The 25099-nt window shown below is 43.4% G+C and overlaps 1 long non-coding RNA gene across 1 annotated transcript in view; it reads right to left on the bottom strand.

Moving 5' to 3' along the window:
• LOC128349238 (uncharacterized) overlaps positions 1–17530 on the bottom strand; it is a 58732-nt gene extending 41202 nt beyond the window's left edge. The window contains exons 1-2 of the long non-coding RNA XR_008318648.1: positions 17142–17530; positions 933–1112 (exon numbers count right to left, since the gene is read on the bottom strand). This is a non-coding gene — a long non-coding RNA (uncharacterized LOC128349238). The remainder of the gene's footprint in view (positions 1–932; positions 1113–17141) is intronic.
• Positions 17531–25099: the final 7569 nt, after the last annotated feature.

The raw sequence follows: 25099 nt of genomic DNA, 5'->3' as shown, positions 1-25099 counted from the left end.
GTGGTGACAGGCACACTGCACATGCTCAAGGACTTATTGCTGATATGTTCCTGGAATTCAAAATAGATTCTATGACTAAGCTCTGATTCAAATTAAACTCTGATGCACTGAGCTTGAGAGAAGAATTGTTTACATTATACTTTGTTTTGAAGAAAAGATTGGTCTGGCATTCAGAGCATAAACAACCCATGAAACTATTAAAAAATGGGAAGGGCCTACATCCTGAATCTACTGGCAACATGCCTTAGTTATATCCAGATTGGATTATAGTAATACACTCTGGTGAAGCAGGGGTCTTGAAAATTGGAATTCTGCTGTTGTAGAATTTTGCTGCTAGAATGCTAACTAGCACCAGATATCATGATCATGTGACTCTGTTGTTCTGTCAGCTACTACACTAGTTGCTGGTCTGATTCCTGGCACAATTAAAGGAGCTGGCCATTACCTTAGCCCTAAGGGCAACCTCCTCCTGTATGTTTCTTCCTGACCTCTGAGATCAACTGGTGAGGAGCTCTTGAATGTCCTGTCATTCTTTGAGGTATGATTACTGGTGAGGGAACAGAGCCTTTTCTGTAATACCCATTTTATAGAACTATCTGCCTCATAAGATCAGACAAGCACCATCCATGCAGGTGTTCTACTACCTGCTGAAACATTTATTTTTTGGCAAGCTTTTTATCGTTCTGTGAGTAAAGTGTGCTACTCTATCCATTTCTGTTGTGGATTCTGTACTATTTGATATTTGGTATGCAACTGCATTTTTAGATTATTGTTGGCCGCTTTGGATGTCCTGCTTATTTGAACAGAAAACTGTGGTATACATTTTTAAAAAATACAAAGTAAAGGAAACGGCACACAGCCTCAAATCATGCGTGAGTAGTTTGCTGTAGATTCACATTTCATTTGTAAATGACTACAGCATTTCAACTAACCAGCCCATCAACAAGGGTAAGGAAGGTTCACTTAGCTCCCTGCTCAATTTTCAGAATCACTGATGCAGTTAAGATGTGTGATGTTAGAGGAAGTAATTGTCTTCAGACTTAATCAGTTGCTTGGTTTTCACTTGTTGGACAGAGGATGATAGAGTTGAAATTTGTCACACAAGTTTTCAGCTACATAGAGTAAGAAGAAATAGCATGTCTCAGTTGTGAGCCTTAAAAAAACCTCTCCACTTTTGTAAATACATGTAAAACTTTATCAAAAATCTAAAAATTAAATAACAGAAAGATCAAGGTAGAGTACAGGTTAATAGAATTGTTAAAATGCATGTAGTGGGGAGGAGAGCTGGTCTTGTGGTAGGAAACATGAATTGCCCCCTTTGCTAAGCAAGGTCCAGCTTGGTTTCCACTTGAATGGGTTACTTACACGTGATAACTGTTTGCTATAAGATATTTCCCCTTAGGGGATTGGGCCATAGCTCAGTGGAAGAGCTTCTCACTGGAAGGTCCCATCAAACACTATCATATATTAAATGTTGAAATGAAATATCAAATATGGTCAGGTCTCAAATACTGAATACTCAGTTTCAAGATTTGCACAAAAGGATTTTTTTAAGGCAACTTTAGGAGGACAAATTCATTTCTGTTCTAATTTACACAGAAATCTGCCTCTATGATGTATACAATCAATGATGTATACAGTAATTTTATTGTATACATCATATATTTCAACCTAGGAGTGACATTTTCTGACTGGCCCATTTCCAATCAATTTAACTTTCTGGTTCTCGAATTACTTGTTTCCTACACTCCATGAGATATTTCTTTAGAAAACAAAAATGTCCACACACTTAAAACAAAAAAACCTGGAATTAATTAAACAATTTTTATTCAAGTAATAGCTTCTGTTAAAAACTGGTTGAGGAGCTCAAAATGGACAGCATGGGAGAAATAACATCTTTACTGCCTTGTGGCTTCATCTGAAGCATCTGGATATTATCAGATGTTGGAGGCAGGATAATAGCCTAGAGACAGTCTTCCTGGGGATATATAACACAGCCATTTTTTAATTCGTGTTTTACAAACCCTATAGTAAAACATCTATTTTAGGTTTGATAGAAACGGAGTAGATATTCAACACATGTCTCATTTTTTTACTATTTATTATATTTCTCTGATATCAATACACAAGTCTGTCTCCAGGGGGAAAAAAATGCTGATGAGTTATCATGCTTGTTTTTTGAGATCCCAGTTAGAGGTAGATTTCCAAGTACCTTGGAAATGGAGTGTGTTTGTAATTCTGAAATGCTGTAGGAATGGAAGGATGGTATTTATTTATTTATTTATTTATTTATTTATTTATTTATTTATTTATTTATTTGATTTATATACCGCCCTTCCAAAATGGCTCAGGGCGGTTCACAATTAAAACAACTTATAAAACAGTAAAAAGCTAAAACAAATTAAAACAATAAAACAACAGCTAACAATTTAAAACATTTTAAAACAAAAATAAAACATTATCCCCAGACCCCAGCTCAAGAAAACGTAGACTCAGTATAGAGGAAAAGGGCCACAACTTTGTTAACTATTACACACAGCATGGCAGACTGGAACACCAGGTGATTAATCACCCTTAAAGAACAGTGCGGGCCAATAGAAGCAGGTCAGAACTCTGAAATCCTACCCAGCACCCTACTGGGGGGGAGACACCCTGGCTCGGGAATGGGCAGGTACATCCCACCCAATTCCTTCAAAGCCAACCCCCCCTTCTGTAAGAGAGGGTCTGGATACTTCTAGGCATTCGTCCACCCCGGACCGCACAGCCCAAAGGTTAGAGAAGTCCTGAAGCAGGGTTCATGGCAATCATTCTCCCCGTGCCGCACAGGCTACAAAGGAGCGATTAACCAATCACCCCTTTTACATATCCAAGGGTGCTCACCGATGTTCTAACCCTCAAATTGCCACCCCGCCCGCACTGTTCCTGCCATTGTGGTTGACCTAACTCTAAATACGCACCCAGGACACAGAACGGAGTAGGCGAAAAAACCCCCAACAGTGGCCAATGCGTTGGGAGCAAAAAATTCCTACTCGGCCCCCTCAGGCGGCCAGTCGCTAGACCCGCTCTGCACCGGGGAGGGAGGGAGGGGAAAGCCGCTTCTCCTGTGATTGCCTGACCCCAACTGAAGAGAGAATGGAAAATGGAGGATGGGGCCGGGATCGGTCAATCCTGGCCGAAGCCCCGCCCCTTGACCAAAGAGGTCAAACGGAACCCTTCCTGGGCTTCGCGCAGGACAGGCTGTGACAAACTCCCTCCCATCTGCACAAGGCGGGGGGGGGGGTTATTAAGTCATTAAAAACACTAAATCAAGTTAAAAATTAAAAAATTAAAAGATTAAAATATATATATATATATATATATATATATATATATATATATATACATACATACATATATACATATATATACATACATACATACATACACACAAACACACATACACATATATATACATACATACATACACACACATATATACATATATATACATATATACACATACACATATATACATTTTAAAAGCCCTGAAAGGCCAGGCCAAACAAATATGTTTTAAGGGCCCTCCTGAAGGCCAACAGAGAACTCGAATTACGGATTTCCGCAGGGAGCGCATTCCACAGCTCCGGAGCAGCCACAGAGAAGGCCCGCCTCCGAGTCGCCACCAGACGAGCCGGTGGCAACTGGAGACGAACCTCCCCAGATGACCTTAATGTGCGGTGGGAATCGTGCAGAAGAAGGCGCTCTCCAAGGTAACTTGGACCTAAGCCGTTCAGAGCTTTAAAGGTAATCACCAGCACTTTGTATTTTGCCCGGAAACATATCGGCAGCCAGTGTAATTGTTTCAAAATAGGCGTAATATGGTCTCTCCGGGTTACCCCAGAGACCAATCTGGCTGCCGCATTCTGAACTAACTGAAGTTTCCGAACAACGTACAAAGGCAGCCCCACGTAGAGCGCATTGCAATAGTCAAGCCGGGAGGTTACCAGCTGGTGCACCACTGTTTTGAGGTCATCCTCCCCAAGGAATGGACGCAGCTGTCGAATCAGCCGAAGCTGATAGAAAGCACTCCTGGCCACGGCCTCCACCTGAGAGACCAGGGTGAGGCCCGGGTCCAGGAGTACTCCCAAGCTGCGCACCTGCTCCCTTCGGGGGAGTGTAACCCCATCCAGCACAGGGAGATCTAACTCACTCCTCAGATTCTGAGCCCCCACAATGAGCACCTCCGTCTTGCTTGGATTCAGCTTCAATTTGTTCTCCCTCATCCAGCCCATTACTGCCTGTAGGCAGGCATTTAAAGACTGAGTGCCATTTCCTGAAGATGAAAAGGAGAAGTAGATTTGGGTGTCATCAGCATACTGATAACACCCAGCACCAAATCCCCTGATGACTTCACCCAGCGGTTTCATGTAGATATTAAAAACCATTGGTGACAGAATGGAGCCCTGAGGGACTCCATATAACAGCTCCTGCTTTGAGGAGCGACTGTCACCAAGCTCCACCATCTGGGATCTGCCCGAGAGATAGGAACGGAACCACCGCAAAGCGGTGCCCCCTATTCCCAACCCCTCCAGGCGACCCAGAAGGATACCATGGTCGATGGTATCGAACGCCGCCGAAAGATCCAGGAGGACCAACAGAGTCACACTCCCTCTGTCGATTCCCCGGTAAAGGTCATCCATCAGGCCGACCAAGGCTGACTCAACCCCATAGCCCGTTCTAAAGCCAGTTTGAAATGGGTCCAGATAATCAGATTCCTCCAAAACCGCCTGGAGCTGGTTAGCCACCACCCTCTCGATTACCTTGCCCAGCCAGGGGAGATTGGAGATTGGCCTATAACTATCCATCACTGAGGGATCCAGGGTAGGCCTCTTAAGGATCCAGGGTAGGCCTCTTATTTGCTACATTTGAAAGGAATATATCGTTGCTCCCATAGTTTAGGGTGCAGCAGGAAAGCAACCAGCCTCAAAAGATAAGTTGCTTTCTAAAAGCAAAAACTAGAATGCTTGCCAAAAAACGCAACATCCTGTTAAGTGCCAGTTTGGACAATATGTCTAAGTAAGCTCCAACCCACATGTGAGCCCAAGCATGTCCCACTCCTCCTCCTGGTGCATTTTCTCCCTTCTCCTAATTGTGTGGTGGGCCCAAAGCCAGTTCTAGTGATGGGGTTGGAGATAGAGGGTAATTTGCCACCAAGATAGTCTGGGCCATTCTTAACAGGCTTTGTTCAACAGGAGCCCAAGAGACTTCCACAGCCATATTCCAAACAGACCAGATATACGTACTGGTTGGGGGGAATTCCATGTTCCAAGATAAAATGTTTTTGTTTGAGAGCCAAGAGAATGGGATAGCAGAAATACTAGCTTGAGGAAAGACACCTGAATCCCACACAACAACAACAACAACAACAACTGAACAAACCTCTGTAGAATGGAGCTGCTTTGAAAAGCAGACAGAAGCTGCAACTGGTGCAAAGTATTGCTGACAGGTTGCTTTTGTGGGAGCCACTTGATGGAGCAGATTATTCCAGTCTTGAGCTCCATCGATCCTTGATTTACTTCTGGGTATATTTCAAGGTGCTTAAAAGCTCAAAACTGTTTGCACACAATGTATTTCAAGGTCCACCTGCTCCCATGTGATCCATTTCTTTCTGCCAAAAGAGATTTTTTTGGAGGGGCACTGCTCCATATACTAATGAGGCTCAATTTCTGAGCATGCAGGAAAGGAACATTTAGGTGGTGTGGCCCCCAGAATGTGGAACTTGCTTGCCCAGGAGATCTATGCTGCCCCCTGTCATTTAGAAAGCCATTGAAGGCCTGTTGTTCATCTGGGCTGTTTGACCACTGTGTGGCAGTGGGGTTGTTGCTGTTTTTATGCTTCTTCTTTTATACTGCTGTTTGTCTGCAGCCCTTACTTTACTGATTGTTTTAATTGCATTTTATAATTTAAAAATTTATTAGCCACCTTGAGGTACGTTTATGTACACACATGCGCGTGCGCGCGCACGCACACACACACACACACACACACACACACACACACATAATTAGCCTACTTTCCAAAGAAAGGAGGGCTTATGAGACCACTGTTGGAATATTATTTTGCAATAGCTCTCAACAGCCAAAAAGTACAGTTGGTTTGCCCAGCACTTAGCTAACTATGATACACGCCTTATCAATGATGCTTGCAGCTGTTGGGAAAATAAGCCCAGTAAGGAGCTATATTGGCTGGATCCAGCCCCATATTACTTGATGATCATCCAAAAGGACATTAGAGCGCCTGACAAAATTCTTATCCTGATGTCAGTATAACCCCCACCATTACTACCAGTACTATTGGTAGGTTTCCTGAACTGGAAACTAAAGAGTGTATGATCTCCCCTCCCACTTCTTAATGGATTGTGGAGCATGCTCAGAAGGTCCTTAGAATCTTCTAGAGTTTTCAAGCCCAGCAGAAAGCTCCTGAGCAGACAAGGAAAGAGAGATCTGGAGATCTTTTATGAACTCTTTTATGAACTTGCCTATATATTGCAGTTCTTCTTTGGGCAAGATTTGCACGCTGGTTTGATATTCCGGATGGGCCCACCTGACTTCGTTGCACCGGATCTTCATCATTTCGGCTGCTCACCCAAGGGACTTTGGGACTATGGACCATGCAGGAGTATTGTTGGGATAGTTCCTTTAGAAGAAAGAGACTAGGGTTTGGTTTGGGTTTTATTTAGTGGCCCTATGATGATATTGTATGTATGTTGTATGATTTTCTATTAATTAGTAATTGGATATTTTAAGTTTACCTCTATGCATGCTTGACAAATTCGGTTCTACAAAGAAAACAAATTGTTTATAAACCCTTGAGTTCAGCATAAGAAATGGTTTTTTGTTGTTGTTCTCTTTCTCTTTCTTGCAACCACTGGGAAATACACTGTCTCAAAATATACAGATATATAAATAGAGAGAGAGACTTGAACCCCAAAACCCCATTTTCAAGTAAGAGGGGTTACAACAGTATTACAGGCATTCCTTGTGTATAAGAACTGCCTCTACGCAAATCAGAAACCTTAGGAGCATTTCAGCATAATTTGCATTTCTGATTTGTACCAAAAGATTCTATGCAAAAGCAATCCTGCTGACACATTTTTTGTCCACTTGCACTGGTAAAAAAGGAATCAATTGCATGACTCTCTGATGTCAGGTATGAATCTTTCAATATGCTTTTCTTTCTTTCTTATGTTGTAACCTAAGCAGAGGCGTAACTAGGGAAAACGGCGCCTGGGGCAAACACTGAAATGGCGCCCCCCCACTGTGCCCCCCGTCGCCCCCCCAACATACTACATTATACTTAGGTTTTTCCTCACAAGCGCCCGCTGCCGCCGCCGCCAAGCCAGGCCACTGACTGGCCTCCAGGTGCCAGCAAAGCAATGGGGGGGGGGCGCAGGCGGCACGGAAAGGACCGCTCATGGGGAAGGGGGCACTGACGCGCTCCCTTGACTGCTGCAGCGCTGCTGCACTGAGCAGGAAACATTTGTATTAACAAAAATTTTTAATTTTTTTTAAAAAAAATTTGGTCATGGCGGCGCCCCCCATGTGACCAGAAAAGATGGCGCCCGGGGCACGTGCCCCCCCTGCCCCCCCTATAGTTACGCCTCTGAACCTAAGCAGAATTTGATGGCTTCTGAAAAAAACAGCAGGATGGAGAGCGCAGCGCATGTCAACTTGCTGGGAATGTTCAGCAGTCATACTTTAAATAACAAACAAATATGGAAGATTCTTTTTAGTCCCCTATATTTTCTAGATCTGCAAACCAGTTCAACTGAAAGGGCTTTGCACTAGATCGATATTCTTTTCCCCCACCATGCACACTCCATCCTCACTTATCTCATTGTAATTTGTTGATATATTTATGAGACCTTTATTAAGACAGAGCAGATTTATTTTTAATTTGCTTTAAATTGTTTATGCTCTTTTAAAATGCACTGTATCCTCTGTATTGGGTTTTCTCTGTTATCTGCCTGGCAGTGATGAAGTGTTATGTGCTAACGAGTACATTAAAATACTGGGCCATTGCATGCCCTGTGCTAAAATGTGAGCTGTAAGATGAATGAGAGACAGGGAGACAAGACAGAGAATGAATCAGGAAGACATGGTGCTTGTGCTTCTCAGCTGATCATTCAAATCAAGAGAAGGTCACTGATCATCATACATTACTTCCCCCAGAAGATGAGGTGTGTCCTTCACACGATGCAGAATGTGGGGATGGAAACATCCCTAGTTGCCATGAACCTGTGCTTCTTGTTTTTGGTAACAGGTTTTGTCCTATGCTTTGATGTATACTATAGTAACAGAATGGTTCAAAATAACTGAAATTTCCATATTTAAAAGATAGGCATTGCAGTGCAGGTAACAGTTAACTAAATTGTGCAGATTGATTTAGGCAACTGGGGCTGAAACCAACTCTTAGTGGTTTCATGGGTTTTGAACAGGCTCCATGTCTGTCTGGATGATGCATTCTATGAGGCTGTTCACACGAGCAGCCTTACCTGTACTTGCACAGTCCTGCCTGGGCAGGGCTGGTCAAGTAGAGCGCTGGGATCGCTTGTGATCCTGGTGCTACCCCAACAGGTAGCCTGAGTATTTTTACTTGGGCTTTTACTCAGGTAGAAGTACCCTTCCACCCCAATCCCCAGACATGTGGCTGCTTGCAGCCCAAGCAGCTTCAGAACTGGGCAGCTAGAGTACCTGGCAGTGGGGAAATCCCCCAATACACTACACTCCTTGCACAGTGCAATGTGGGATTTCTGGAGGTCGGGCTTTGTTTCCCTGGCCTCCAGATGGCCATGCTGCTTCCAGCAGCATGGCTTATATGGCTGTGCAAGCAGCACGGCCTAAAAGAAGAAGAGGATCATTTGGGGTGAACTATTAACCTTTCTGCTTGGGCTGTTGTGACTTGAGATTCAGTTTACTCTGATCAGACAGTGGGAGAGTGTAATTACCCTGTGCATTCTTCTCACTCTCCTCTGAGAGCAGCTGGATATTGGGACCATGTGACTCTTTTGCACCTAAGTGAGCCATCAGTTCTGGTGTGCACTACCTTTTTAAGAGGCTTCACAAAGCCTCCACAAAGCTTCAGGATTAACAGGCTGTGTGTGAGAACCAGGGGCGTATCTAGGGTGGGGCAGGCAGGACACGTGCCCCAGGCACCACTTGAAGGGGGCGCCATTTTGTAAAATTAAAAAAAATGGCTGCCAAAAACAAAATGGCCACCGTGCATGCTCAAATGGCCTCTGTGAGGCCCTAGGTCATGCCAGGCCTTGCAGAGGCCATTTGAGCATGCAGGGTGGCCATTTTGTTTTCAGAGGCCTTTTAAAAAAAAGATTATTTTTAAAATTGGCCACCGCACATGCTCAAATGGTACCTGTGAGGCCCTAGGGCCAGTGGGGTGAGGGGGAACCTTTGCAAAAAAAACCCCACAGACTTCAGGAAGCCCCCGCAAAGGGGCTACAGGTTAAATTTTTTTTAAAAAAATTAATATAATATAAGACACATATTCAGATTGGCACTATGTACAGAGAATCAGGGCTTGTGAATACTGAGCTGACGCTTAGGAGCTAGGATTGTATTCATTTGCTCTTACTTTGCTTCTTGTGATAAGTGAGTTAAATGCGATGTCTTGCTAATATGGCTATTAATGATGAGTTTGTCTTTGAATCAGTGTGAAATCCTTAATATTAAGGCCCACTGGGAGTTTCTTGCTCTCTTTCTCTCATTTTAACTGTCTTTCTGAAATACTAGAATATATTCCAAGCAGTGACACAGTTTACTCTGCATATCCTTTAATTATTTTCAGAGTATCTGGGAAAAGTCAAATTCTCCATTGATTTTTAAAACTTGTGTAATAGTGATGCTACAATGCATAGTAGAGAATTATACAGGCACTTCTAGTTTTCCAAATACACCTCCACATAGTATTTGGGTATTTCATGAGCTCCAGCATACTGAAATTTGTAGTTTTCAAGCATTTTTTGATCTGGCTAAGTCCACTGCAAAATAGTTTTTGAAATATTAAAAGATTAATGAGCCTGACTTGTATTTTTCAGCTGATATTATGGTAAAGTTATCTGAAAGATGGGTGTCAAATGCTTGGACAGGGGGCGCAATTTCAGTGTTTGCCCTAGGCGCTATTTTCTCTAGATACGCCTCTGGTGAGAACTGGGGCAGCAGTTTCAATTTTGCAGCAGAAGCCTATGGGAATGGTTGGGACTGTATGATCTTCTCAGGGTCCACTCCTGAACAGTCCTAGGTGTAGACTAAAAACTAGAGATAGTCCTCAGAAAGGTTGTGCTTGTTTTGTCTTTTCAGCCACTCAAACTTTTCAGGCACTGGGCTTTTCCAGTATGTTGTTAGCAATAAAGAGTTGAGTTATTAGAAGAGGTCTGCTGCTGTTCTCACATGTTCAATATCACCTGGAACCAATCTGCCATTCTTTTAGGCCAGCATGACAACCATGTTCATAACGAACTCTGCAGCCCTGACCAAGTGATCCTCAGGTGCATTAGTGGGCTGAGCCAGGTGCGTAGCAAGGTTGACATGGGCCCTGGGACAAGAAATTGAGATCAGGAGCCAGCACCTTACCAATGAGGTAGGAGGGGAGAATGAACACCCGGTTGTTGAATTATAGCTATGGCCCTGGGCTAAGCACATATCAGCCTTTGCCAAACAGATTAACAGCTCAACCAATGCACACAGTGCAGCCTTGCTGATGCAGGGAGTTGTCAGTGCCTTTTAAAACTCAACAATGGAAAGAAAATTGTAGATCTAGAAGTCAACTGGAATTCTATCTCTTAATAATGTTTGGCTTCTGGTGCACCATACCATCCTGTCCTCTAGGGGCTTCATGAATATCAAATTGCCCCATGCAACCAAGAGATGAAGGAGAGATTCTGGCACTGTAGAATGAAAGTGATAAATGCCTCTTTTCCCTACAGGCTCACTGTCCTGCTGTTGTCAAAGAACAGGTTGAGCTACCATGTGTGTGCATGCCCAGTTCTTTTCCATGCACCTTGTCAAACTGCTGGGCACCTACCAAACTCTTTTAAAAATAATCATGAGATTCTAGTTTGTATAGCACTCTACTCAAAATAAACTGCACACAAATACTTTTCAGTTGGCCTTAGGTTGTGGGAGTGTGTGCATTTTTGGTTACTCAAGGGAACTGGTCAGATGGTTGTTATCTATCTAATTTAAAGTGACCGCACGCGCCCCCCCCCCCATTTATTGATATTTCTCCAGTGTGTTTTTCTTCAAATCTCCAAAGTAAGCAAGGAGCTGTGAATTTACTGCCTGCGTTAATGAAAACAGCCCCAGGATTTTTTTCTTCCCACACAATTTTGCACTTTGCGTCATCAAATTATTAGAGATCAGCACAGCATGGAATGGAAAAATAAAGATAGTCTCCTTAGGCAGGGAGACTAAGATGAGATGAGTTGGTTTCTAGGAAATCAGAGAGCTTGGGGTCAGGAAGAAAGAAAGGGTATGTGTGTGTTCAGTTTTTGAAAAGGGACAAATTCCTTATTGATTTCAGGGGTTTACACCAATACTTTCAGTCGGGCTTTGTTTACACCAAAGACATAGTAGGTCAAGCTCAGTTCCTTTAAGCATAGGCCATACAATGTAATCTAGCTGATAGAGCACTAGATTCTTATGCAAGTTAAAATCTCAGTTCACTTTGTTTTGGACAAGTCACTTGCTCTATTGAGATGCTTTTTTCAAAAGGGAGGACATTGTATGCACCAGCAAGCCCCACAGCACTGACACACACACCCCCATGCCATCCACACTTAGAACTTTTGTCTGCAGAGACAAACACTGTAATTGTGGACAGATTTTTCCCCCATGATCAGAAGCCTAGGGTGTATAGTGTTTGTCTCTGCGGAGAAGTGCTGTCAGCATGGGCAAGTGGAGCTTCTCAGCATATCAGCACAGGGCTGAGGCTTTAGGGTGTGCTCAGGACACTGTGGGGCTCTTCAGACGAGCAGCACCACCTAGCCTGAACAGCCCTACCTGGTAGGGCTACTCATGTGGAGTGCTGGGATTGAACCCAATCCTGGCACTACCCCACTGGGTATTTTACCCAGCTTTTTATTGAGAGGGGTGCACACGCCCTCTTACCCCAGTCCCTGGTTGTGTGGCCCCATGGACTGCCTGTAACCCCATTCAGGCTGCCAGAAGCCTGGCCAATCCTAGAGGCTTGGAGAAGGAACATCCCGGCCTCTAGACCAACTTCAGTGCACTGCATGAGCAGCACAATGCATGTGGGCTTCCTGGAGGACAGGTGTCCTTCCCCCGGCCCCCCTCTCGCTAAAGCAGACATCATGGGGCCGTGCGGTGCGGTGAGAGTCAAACTAACAGCTGGTCATGTGGGGGAAGGTAAGAATGCTCTTGCCTCTCCCCTCTGCCCTCCCCAACCCCAGGATTTACGGTTGTGTGCGTGACCTCTGTATATGAGTACAGTCAGTGTTTCCCCTTTTAGCCAACTTCCATTAAGGGAAAGGATCATCCAGCATTGTGTGGTGTGTGTGTTCCCCCATCAACTTTGCAATGCCTGGACTAATATGAACCAAAGTGGGTACAGTTGTAGGGACACCTCAATGGCATAGTTTGTGATGATGTTATCCACCCCGATTCAAGATGGCAGGTGTGTTTGAGACACAAGTGGGCTAACTTGTGAACTGCCTAACCAATTTGAACCAAATGTGCTACAGGTGTAGGGTCACATAGGAATGGTTCGACGGTGCCATGTGTGATATCATCCACCCCAATTCAAGATGGCAGATGTGTGAAATGGGCTAAGTTGTGAGGATGGTAATAAATTAAGATTACAGGGAAAGGGATGTAGGTAGATTAGTTTTTTCCAGAACTTGTTTAATACCCAAAGGACACTATTCTCTCTCAGTCTCTAACCCGCCATGTGTAAAAAATGTGTGAATATTAATTGGTTTCTTAACGCTGGCCTTATTTCTGGCAAGCTTCACTCAAAACCTGTGATCCCCATATTTTCATGGTATGCTTGACTTGAAATCAAGGAATGTGAACTGTCAGAAATTGTAATGCTTTGTTGTATTTTAATGTTGTAATCTGCCTTGAGTATAGTTTTAATATAGAAAGATGGGATATAAATTAAATAAATATCTTAATAAATAAAATACCTAAATAAAAGTACCTACACCTCAGCCCATGCAGGTTCAAATGCGAACCAGTTTGTGGTTTGGCGAACTGGTTTGTGCTGGTTCAACCCAACCATGAACCATGGTTCGGTGGTTCGAAGGTGGTGCTGGGAGAGGTGGCAAGTGGCACATGTAAAAGTGAGTATAGCAGGTCCTTACCCACATGCCACTACTCCATGCAGCTTCCTGCTGCTGCAGTGCTCCTCCAACAGACTGTGCATGGTGCTAGTGTGCACATCATCTCCATTCATACACAGAAGCCATTTGCATGGTCAGCACGGTGTTGCTGACACAAATGGCTTCTGTGCATGTGTGGAAGCCACGTGTGTGCTGGCACCAAGGCGCCATCACACGCGGGCTGTTGAGAGGAGCACCTCAGCATCAGGAAGCTGCATTGAGCAGTGGCATGCAAGTAAGGACCTGCTCTACTCACTTTTAAAGGTGCCACTCACTGCCCCCTGGTCCACCCTCAAATCACCAACCTGCTTCGTGGCTGGTTCGTATTTGAATCTGTGCATGAACCAAAGTTTGTACACATCCCTAATGTAAATACGTTATTTGAATGGTTATTAGAAAAGGACCATATCTCAGAGTACCTAAGTCAGTATCTAGCATTTCCAATTAAAGGATCTCAGGGCTGGAAAAGACCTCTGGAAAGCTGTTGGCAGTCCAATTAGCACTGGGCTAGATGGATCAATAATCAATAAAAGCAATTATTTAATGTACTAAAGATTAAAAAACAAGATGATTGCAATAGTGTTAACAGTGCCCGATGGATAAATTCTTACGCAAAGGAGAGGTAATGTTGAAAGAACAATCCTGGAATCTTTGCAATAAAAGTCCAGGTTTCACCCTTAATTATACAAATGCATTCACAAGTCCAGAAAATGTTTAATTATAAGTTCAAGTGGCTTTTTAAAGCTTTGCATGATGCACTAGGTCATTTAGCAATAATGCTCTTTGTCTGCATTATCCTGCATCACGAAATGCACTAAACTAGGATGAGCGTTTTCCAGGATTAACATTGCTCTGCTTCTCAGCTGGTTTAGTGAAACTTTTTTTAGCCAGCATTTAGAAGCTAATGCTCTTTGCTTTCAAGCTTTAGCAAGTACATGAGGCGACATCATCCCTTTCCATTTTTACCACCGAGAGCAGAAAGCTTACTAATGCCTCTGAGAAAATGTAGCCAATGAGAAGTCTTAGCCTATGTGACAATCAGTTTCTGTTTCTAGCCCGGTGGTACCTTCCCATGCATACTTTGTAATGCTGTTTCTGGGCAAGATGGAACATAATCAAAAACAGCGGGGAACATAAACAGATGGAACATCATCAAAAACATTTCACCTTTCTTTGATGTTCCTTTTCTGACCCTAGAGTGCTCTACATTCAAAGGGCAACTGTGGTAAGAATCTGCAGAACTGGAATTCCCTAGGCAAATGGAGGTTCCCAACTCCCTTTTTCCACTAGCAGCCTTTTCCCTATCACATAACAAGCTGCCCTTTAAACTTAGCTCAACTCAGCTTTAGAAACGTCCACCAAAGCTGTAGGAAAAAAGCTCCTGTGAGGGTGGGGAGTGTGAAGTTCCATGTGTAAAGGGTTGGTTTGTGGCCTGTATGTGTGTTTCTTACACCGAGGAAGTTGTCTCCAATAGGTATGTGCGTTGTTTTCATACACTTTTAGTGTTTCATCTTTAGTCCTTTCTCTATCTGGTCTGTCATTCTATGCACTTTAAAGCCTGGGCACACACACATATTTTGAAAATGTTCTTTAAAATGTCAGCCTAGTGACCAGAGAGTCATCTTGTGAAGTAAATTCCTGAATATGAAAGATCATCTGTGGGTCCTTTGTGGCAATAAAAGCAGACACCTTGTTAGAATCCTCAAAGATAAGATGCTTTTGGAACAACTCTTGCTGCTGTCAGAAACAAAACACCCCAAACTTTGGGCTTTAATTGAAACCCTCATGGAACCTCTTATGGTCTCACATCACTCTTGCTTTTCAAAATGATACAAAAATATGTTTATTTAACTAAGGGGTAAAGCAGTCATTTAGTTATATAACCTTTTTAAGGTTATTATGAAGACAGGAGAAAATGACTTTGTTTGCATTTTAATTTTCCACTGACTGGAGTTGTATTTGCTAGATTAAATCATTGCTTAGTAACTTATGTAATCTAATTGAATCTGGACTACTAACAAGATGGGTTTCTCTTCTTTGGGCCACAGCATCAAACTGAATACCGTGTAATGTGCCCAGGTCCATGTGTGTTGATGATGTCTGCATATATACAATCTCATGCAATGTGTATATGCGTTGTGTGTGTGTAACATGCAAGAAGCAGTCTTAAGAATGTGCATGTGAATCCATCAAAATGGTAATTACATAGCTACATGGTTCACTGTAGTGAGTAATATATGTTAAAGGTATGGGTGCCGCAATCCACAAAGCACTTCTACTACATCATCTCTATTCATTTTGATGTGGGTTACAAAGTGAGGCTGTATGCAGTATCAGTGCAATATGGATTGTGTAGTCTGTCACACAAACCCATCTGTCCAGATTATGTGTGTTACGTTCAATTTTACATCATATGGAAGCTTTTACTGCTAATTTTGTGAGGCTAATTTTTGGATTTTGTATATATCCAAGTATAGTATTTTGGTTTCCTATGGTTTAATGATAAGAATAAAGTAAAAGGATGGCATGGGCACATGGGCCTCTCCAAACTATTTCAGAGAGGACCAGTTAGTTCAGTAAGCTTTCATCCCATGCTTTTTATCTTTGAAAAAAATTCTTCTCAGAATCTTGTGCCGAGCTATTAAATTAATGTATAAACTGCAACACATGCAGAATCTGTAGCTGACACACAACTAGAGCTATATCAAAATACATATGTGGAGATTTATTATTTTTAAAATTTGAGAAAGTAACAATGCAGTGTCAACCTGGGTTTGAAAAATTTATTTAATGTGCAAAGCAAATGTGGATGAGAAGTAGTAAACAAGCATCATTTTAATGAAATGGTTCCATTACAAAACAACCTTTTTGAGTTTCATAATGATGTTGTTGTTTTTTAAAGAGCCACTGCAGCCCTAAAACAAAACAAAGACTTTTTCTTGTCTTCAGTGTTGGAAGCCATTCTCAGCATGCTGTAGGGAGCTGCCTCCAGCACTGAACTCAATAGGAACTGCTGTGTGCATAAGGACAGTGCTAGTCCTAGATGTTTTGACACCTCATTGAAGAACTTTGAAATGACACCCCCCACCAAGGAAGGGACTACAGGCAAGGTGGTTGCACAAAATAGAGAATCCACAGCCCAATGACTTCTTAGATCAGTGTTCTTCATTGCAAGGCCCAGGCTCCCATCAACCCTAAGTCAGCTCCCTGAGCAACGGTTTATTAAGCCAGTGCAAGGCTTCAGCTGAAGTAAAATACTCCTGTAGCAGGGTGCCCCCCAGACCCACCAGGTAGACCCCTCCCTGGTTACAGGGTGACTGAAGGATTGACTCCCACCAAAGGAACTAGTCCTCCAGGCTGGTAGTGCTTGTTGCCACCACCTACTCTCCTATAGGGTAGGGTCCTTACTCCCCTTCCCCTTGGGTATCCTGGATTGGGTAGAGTAGGAGACCCAGGCCACCCACCATCCAACTGGAATCAAGAAAGAGCTCTCACAGGAGGGAGCAATTGGTGACCCCTAGGCTCCAAGGCTCATGAACATGGTGCTAGGGAACAATCTTCCCATTTCCCACAGAGCATTCCAAACCAGTCTTATCTAGAAGAGGTTTTTTATTCTCGGAAGCACTTGATTGTTGAGAAAATAGAAGGATTGGTAATAGGAAAAACAAATCAGTTTGTAGGATTCACAGGCACAAGGAAAAAAACCAACAACAACCTAACGCAATGTCTAACTAAAAACTTTCCCTACCACTGTTTTTTCCTCAGATGGTCTTCCTTAAAGGTTTTCTTTTTCTGTAGCTTTTCCTTCAGCTTTGTCAATCCAGGCCTCCAATTGAGGACTTGGGGGAAAGAGTGTGACCCCAGACTTTTCTGGCTGCTCTCTCTTCAGCTTCTAACTGTCTGAACCACCAAAACAGAAAGTAGCTCTAAAACAACCTGAGCTATTGACACCTCCCCCGCTCTTTTGCGGAGGAGGGTAACCCCCTTTTGAATTTGATTCTGGTCTCTGTCTGGGCCTGGCTACCAATCACAGGGCTCATGTGGCTTTCCAGACCTTTTTAACCCCTAGCTACCAACTACAACTTCACTCAGTGCCCTCGAACTATATAGAGGCAACCGTACCCTTCCCAGCACAGTTCTGTGCTTCACCCAGTGGTAGGGAGGCTCATTTAAGGGAAATGGAACCCCCTTAAGTCCCAATGCCATCTTGGAAGATATGCATGGGCCACTGGGAAATGTAGTCCTTCCCAGCAGTTTCCTCATAGAGCTTTATGGGGAAAGCTCTGGGAAGGACTGCACTTCCCAGCAACCTGTGCACGCCTTCTGAGATGGTGCTGGGGCTTGACAAGGCTATATTTCCCTTAGTCCCACACCCGCCTGGTCCTGGGAAAAGTGCAACACTTGCAGAGGTCAGCACGGTGGGAAATGGCTCTCACACTGAACGCCCCCACTTGAAAAATAGGGAAGATCACTGCCTTAGATGGATTTAAAACAGGATTAGATACTTTCATGAAGGAATGTCAATGGCTACTAGTCATTATGATGACTATATGCTACCTCAAGATTCAGAGCGAGGCAGTATGCCACTGAACACCCATTGCTGGGGAACAACAGCAGGAGAGGGGTATTGCCTTCAGCTTCTGATTCTGGGCTTACCAGAGGCATCTAGTTGACAACTATGAGGAACAGGGTGGTCCACTTCTAGATAGTATACTTGCCATGTGTGCATTAATGCTTGAATCACCAATGCACAAGTATATATAATATAGTATAAAATACTAAATCGTATATTAGTTGACTTACACTATTACAGGAGGACTTCATTAATCATGGGTTTGGCACTTGCAGACACTCGATTTTGGCATATGCAGGGGGAGGCAAAAAAAAGGGTGAAACCTTCATATCTGTGGGTCAGGGTGACTGGAAATGACCTTGGAGGTAATTTCCAGCTGCCATTTTGTGTTCGGCAGAGATCTGGAGCGAGGGATGTGCACTGAACCAGTCCGGGGCCATGTTAGAGGCCTCCGAATTGGTTCGGAATTGGGCCGGGCCATCAGTCGGGGGGGGGGAGTGTCTAGCTTTAAGGGCGGGGGGTAGTACTTACCCCTCCCACCGCTTTTCCCCCTCCGGCGCTCCACTTCGGAGCAAAGTTTTTGAGGCGGCAGTGTTCCTCCCTGCCGCCCCTGCCCTCATCGTTGGCCGGAAAAAGGGGAAGTTGCCTCCACGCATGCGCCTGTTGTGGCACGCGCATGCTGGAGGGGGAAAAGTGGCGGGAGGGGTAAGTACTACCCCCCCACCCTTAAAGCTAGACACACACCTCTGCCGGACTGCGCCTCCGTGGAGGCGATTTTCAGGCGATTTTCAGATGATTTTTTTACTCGGGGGGGGGGCTAGAGTGGACTGCTGGGGACCCACAAAGCATGGTAGACCACCACCACCCCTGCGCCTGTGGTTATAAGGCCATTTTACCTCTTTTCTTTTCTTTTCTACATTTATCTGACAACTGGGAACCTAACTCCTGGATTTCCATAGCCCCAGTGATCCAGTATTCACTGTTTCCGTAACTGTGGTAGTAGCAGAGAGCAGAACCCATGCAAATCCTGAGGTTCTCCTGTACTGTCATGCATTGGCTTTTAGAGCTTTAAGAGCTGAATACAACGGTAAGCCAGGATATATCATTGTAAATTAATAAAATGGAGATATCCATAGCATATCCCTGTTTGAAGATGTGTATTTTTCTTTTACTGTGAAAAAATGAAGGAAATGAAGCATTTTATTTGTGATGAACATAAAATGAAGCTGCTGACTACTGAGTCAGATCCTTGGTCCATCTAAGTCAGCATTGTCCACACTGACTGGCAGTGTCTCTCTGGGACTTCAGGCCCAGCCACTGTGAAGATGCAATGGACTGAATACGAGACTTCTGCATGCAAAGCACGTCTTCTGTGGCTGAGCTACAGCTCTGTTTCATGATGGACAATCTCCCATTAGTTCAGTTTAAAATGTGGTTGATAATGACAAGCTTTCTCTGCAAGCATTTAGAAAAACGTCATCAGTTTTTCAAGAGTTCTCTTTTGGACACCTAATGTTGGTACTAGTACAATGAGGAATACACATCTGTTATACAATAGATAGGCCGCACACATATATCTTATCATGTTACCACATTATTGGATTACACCACTCATAGCAGGGAGACAATTAGAAATTCAGCATTACCACCTCAAATAGATTAAAAACCCAAAAATATGGGAGGGTTTTAAATCTGGATGGGAGACTACAGTCATGTAAAATGTTTGCATGAAACAAATCAAGATAATTAACTGAAATAGAAAAGATACTCACCAAATAAAATATATGTGGTTGGGTGATCTGGTCATGTAATTCACAAAAATCAGTGAGAATTTCACTGAGAGTAAGGAGTTAACATTAAAGAACTTCATACACACAACTATAAAGCGATTGGCTTTATAATGTATATAATTTCCCAGCAATCAGAGAGTTTCAGTGAGAGTTTTAATCAGAGGGTTTTGGTGAGAGTGGTTATTAACATTATAACTAAATGGTATTCACTAATAACATGTTTAACTGAACATTACAGAACATTTATGCATGTGCCTACCAGGCTGTTGTAGTACTTCCTAGTTTCTGTTCTGTAGTACCTCCTAGTTTCTACTTAGGTGAACCGAGTGATATAAATCGGTACTGGCTGCACACTGTTTGGAAAGCAAAGTTAAGGCTAGGTTTTGAGAGGTGGAGAATGTGAAAGGGCAATTCTCCTGGGTTCACTATAATTTCGGTCGTTAGCAAAAGAGGTTAGGATGGGGATTTTTGGAGAATTTAGACAAATTTTGGGTGTGGTTGGAGAAACCTATTTGCAAATATGGATCTCTTTCTTATATCAAAGACTGAGAGCAGCTGCATAGGTTTTTACCCCCACAGAGACTGTGGCTGATGTGCCAAATATCTCCTCCACTGACCACCAACGTTTATGGTCAGCGACACACTTAAGGTGTGTCGCCTGGGATCTCAGGTTTTATTAGAAAAAGATAGAAAAGAAACAGAGTAGGGGGAAGGGAATCCCTGTTCTAAAATGGACACTTGTGAGAAGGGGCTATATCTAGCTGTCTTGCACCTGTAACTGGACAGGAACAATGAAGTTGGAGATCCATGTGGTGAGCGGAACTCCCAGCAGCTAGGTTTAGTGACATGAGGAATTGAGTGGCCCAAAAATAATTACTTCAGCTCAGACATTATAAGGCTTTGGAATCTCTAGGACTCATCCACAGAATGTGCACTCTGCCTGAGCTTTCAGTGGGGTGGATAGTCATGTTAATGAGAATCAGTAGTCTCAATCCCTGGGAACAGCTTTATGAATGATACGTAGATAAATCCTCATTGGATTTACTAACTCTAGGGGTGGGTGGGTTATACCCTAGCGTTTAGGACAAAACTTGAGAAGATCTTTTTTGGTGTGTGATCTAGAGATTTGTTGTCTCTGGGGGATTTAGATAAGCTGAATTGCCTACAGCTAGAGATCACTTTTGGGTGTGAGACTCATCTTAGAGGGTGATTAGTCCCTTTGGGGCTAATTTAATCAGTGATGGGAAATGGATATTGTGTTTGAGGAGAAAGATTGCTCTGTCATGGAATTTCTTGGTTTATGGTTTTAATTTCCTGGGGAAGGCGTCTTAATATATGCATAACAGGCTTAGCTACTATTCTTTCACAGTCTACCCAAGTCACATATTTACTCAAAGACCAGTTCAGCCCTTTTGTTATTGGTATCTCATATGGGAGGGGGCACTGATACCAAACCTTCTCTCACATTTCCTTGCCAAATGTTTTGTTCTCTTTGGTCTCTGGTAATGCCAATGTGGACTTTAAAAGTCCTGGTATTACCTGGAAGACCCATTAGTGTGTAGTTTGGGCTGAAGAGAGGGTTATCCCTAACACTCACACATTGAGCCCTTTTTCACAATCAGGAGAAAGGGCTCAAAAGAGGCTAGTGGAGGAAGACTCAAATGCATACCCCCTCCGCGATGATCTCCCTGCCATTGCTGGGCGGTGAATCGCCCACCTAGACAATTCCTGACTGCTCGCAGTAGCATGGAACTTTGAGGGCCAGGAGGACCCCAGAACTCCCATAATGCACTGCACAAGCCTCCTAATGCAGGTCGGGTAGACTACTCTGCACATGCGGAGCTGTGCAGCACTGACACACAATCAGTTAGCCAGAGTAAGAGCGTGCTTGCCAAGGGTGTAGCTAGGGGAGAGGGGGCTCATGTTCATCCCTCTCTCTGGCGGCCCCCCCAGAGTGAGGGACATAATGAAGATAATAGGGAGGGGTGGAGCTGGAGGGCCCTCAGGATCTGGGGGCCTGTGTTCTTTGAACCCTTTCGCTCAATTATAGCTACACCCCTGGTGCTTGCACCCTTAACCCTGGCTAGCAGCTGGGGCTCCCTATAGGGTTTGCCACCCTGCACGGCTCCCAGCCATTTATATGCGCAGCAAAGATTGGGCTTAGGCAGCCAAACCTGGTCTTTGCTGTGCATATGAACAGCCAGATTGTGTGGGGACTCCCAGGTGCCTGACAATCTTCTTGGTTTTGAAATCACAGGCTGACAGCAAAAACAGGAATCCTTGGTGGTCAACCACATATATACTGTGGAATATACTCCCTGTTGGAATAAAGGCAGCACTGTTTCAGATGGCCTTTAGAAAAACACTGAAGACCCACCTGTTCAGCCAGGTTTTTAGTTAAATTCTGTTTGATTTTAAATTGTTTTTATGAATGCCTTAACTTGGTGAGCTTGAAACACTGATTACAGACAGTATATAAATATGTCAAATAAATAAATAAATAAATATTTTTTATACCCCCTCATTGTGTGGGGACTTCCAGGTGTGTGACAGTCTTCTTGGTTTTAAAGTCACAGGCTTCAATCAAGACAATCTGGTCTTGTGGTAGCAAGCATGACTTGTCCCCATAGCTAAGCAGGGTCTGCCCTGGTTGCAAATGAAGGGGGAGACTTGATGTGTGTGCACTGCAAGATATTCCCCTCAGGGGATGAAGCCGCTCTGGGAAGAGCAGAAGGTTTCAAGTTCCCTCCCTGGCTTGTCCAAGATAGGGCTGAGAGAGATTCCTGCCTGCAACCTTGGAGAAGCTGCTGCCAGTCTGTGAAGACAATACTGAACTAGATAGACCAATGGTCTGACTCAGTATATGGCAGTTTCCTATGCTCCTATGTTCTTGGTTTTGAAGTCAGTGATCCCTCTAACAGGGATTCCCAGATGTTGTTGACAACAACTCCCAGAATCCCCAAGCAAAAGCCATTGCAGTTTGGGACTCTTGGGAGTTGTAATCAACAATGGGAATCTCCGTTTGAGGGAACACTGCACCCACCAATCCAAAACAGCTCAGGATGGTTAACAATAAAAAATAAATGAAACAATTTTAAAAATTTAAAAATATAATATAAAACTCATTAAAACTATTTAAAACAATTTAAATACTGTTAAAAGCCAATCCCCCCCCCCAACTCATAGTGACCACATAGATAGATTCTCTCCAGGATGTTCTGTCTTCAACTTGGCCTTTAAGGTTTCTCAGTGGTGGATTCTTTGTTGTCGTAATCTTGCTTCTTCAAAGTTCAGCTTTCTCATCCATAGAGTGTCACGGGAAAAACCATTGTCCGAACAATTCTAATCATTGTAGGTATAGACACGTCATGGCATCTAAATATCCTTTCTAAGACCTTCATTGCAACCCTATCAAGTGGTAGTCTGTGGCATTTTTCTTGACTGCTGGATTCTTTACTGTTGATGGTTGATCCTAAAAGGCAGAAGCTATCCAACACTTCAATATCTTCATTATCAGAACATAAGAACAGCTCTGCTGGATCATGCATGAGGCCTATCTAGTCCACCATCCTGTTTTGCAGTGGCCCACCAGATGCCACTGGAAGCCACAGGGAGGAGTTGAGTGCATGCCCTCTCTCCTGCTGTTACTCCCCTGCAACTGGTACTCAGAGGTATCCTGCCTTTGAGGCTGGAGGTGGCCTATAGCCTTCAGACTAGTAGCCATTGATAGACCTCTCCTCCATGAAGTTATCCAAACCCATCTTAAAGCCATCCAGGTTGTTGGCTGTCACCACATCTCGTGGCAGAGAATTCCATGTTGATTATACGTTGTGTGAAAAAGTACTTCCGTGTGTTGGTCCTAGATTTCCTGGCAATCAATTTCATAGGATAACCCCTGGTTCTAGTGTGATGTGAGAGGGAGAAGAATTTCTCTCTATCCACTTTCTCCACACCATGCATGATTTTATAGACCTCTATCATGTCTCCCCGCAGTCATCTTTTTTCTAAACTAAAAAGCCCCAGGTGTTGTAGCCTAGCCTCATAAGAAAGGTTCTCTAGACCCTTGATCATCTTGGTTGCCCTCTTCTGCACCTTTTCCAGTTCTACAATGTTCTTTTTTAGATGTGGTGAGCAGAATTGTATGCAGTAGTACTCCAGGTTTGGCTGCACCATAGTTTTGTATAATGGCATTATAATATTAGCCGTTTTATTTTCAATCCCCTTCCTAATGATCCCTAGCGTGGAATTGGCCTTTTTCACAGCTGCCGCACATTGAGTCAACACTTTCAACGAGCTGTCCGCTACGACAGCTCTGAGGCTTGTTGCTGTACCCGTTGTCATTAGTTTAGTCTTCATTACATTTAATTATAGTCCCATTTTTTTCACTGTGCTCCTTGGATTTCAGTACTAGAGATTGCAGATCATCTGCATTCTCAGCTATCAGAGTGGTTTCATTAGCGTAGCGTAGGTTATTGATGTTTCTTCCTCCAACTTTAAAACCACACTCATCTTCTTCCAATCTAGCTTCTCTCAGTATATGTACAGCATATACGTTGAATAAAAAAGGAGAAGGTATACAGCCTTGTCCTACTCCTTTGCTGATCTGGAACCAGTATGTTTCACCATATTCTGTCTGGACTGTGGTTTCCTGTCCTGTGTATAGGTTTCTCATGAGAATAATGCGATGTTCTGGGACACCTATTTTCCTAAGGATATTATACAATTTGACATGGTTGATGTAATCAAAGGCTTTTCTGTAGTCAATAAAGCACATATTGTGGTACTGCTCCTTGTTTCTTGTAACAGCTTTCCAAAATTCCCTATTAAGTTCCTTCATGAGGTCTTTATCTTTCTTGACTTTGCCTTCTCTCATCTTCTTGGCAATTTCCACTGTCTGTTCTGACATTCATTTTTGCATTCTTTTGTTTCTTGGTCCTTGGCAGTTTCTTTTCACATTCGTCCATAACAACTTCTTTGATTTCATTCCACAGTTCCTCTGGCTCCCTATCAATGAGGTTCAGAACTTCAAAACGGTTCCTGATGTTCTCCTTCAAAATGGTGGGTACATTCTCAAGATCATATCATGGAAATGCAATAGCTTTGTTTTTCCGCTTTAGCTTGACTTGGAACTTGCACATGAGCACTTCATGATCCGTTCCACAGTCGGCCCCAAGCCACATCTTTGCTGTTATAACTGAGCTCTTCCACCTCCTTGCACCAGTAATGTAATCAATTTTATTTCTGTGTACTCCATCTGGTGATGTCCATGTGTATATGGTGCGCTTTGGTTGTTTGAAGAATGTGTTAGTAATGAAGAGATCATTGGATCGGCAGAAACTATTA

This window comes from Hemicordylus capensis, chromosome 3, assembly GCF_027244095.1.
Source record: "Hemicordylus capensis ecotype Gifberg chromosome 3, rHemCap1.1.pri, whole genome shotgun sequence".
NCBI lineage: Eukaryota > Metazoa > Chordata > Lepidosauria > Squamata > Cordylidae > Hemicordylus > Hemicordylus capensis.
The sequence above is the reverse complement of the archived record's forward strand: the minus strand, read 5'-3'. Positions and strand labels throughout refer to the sequence as shown.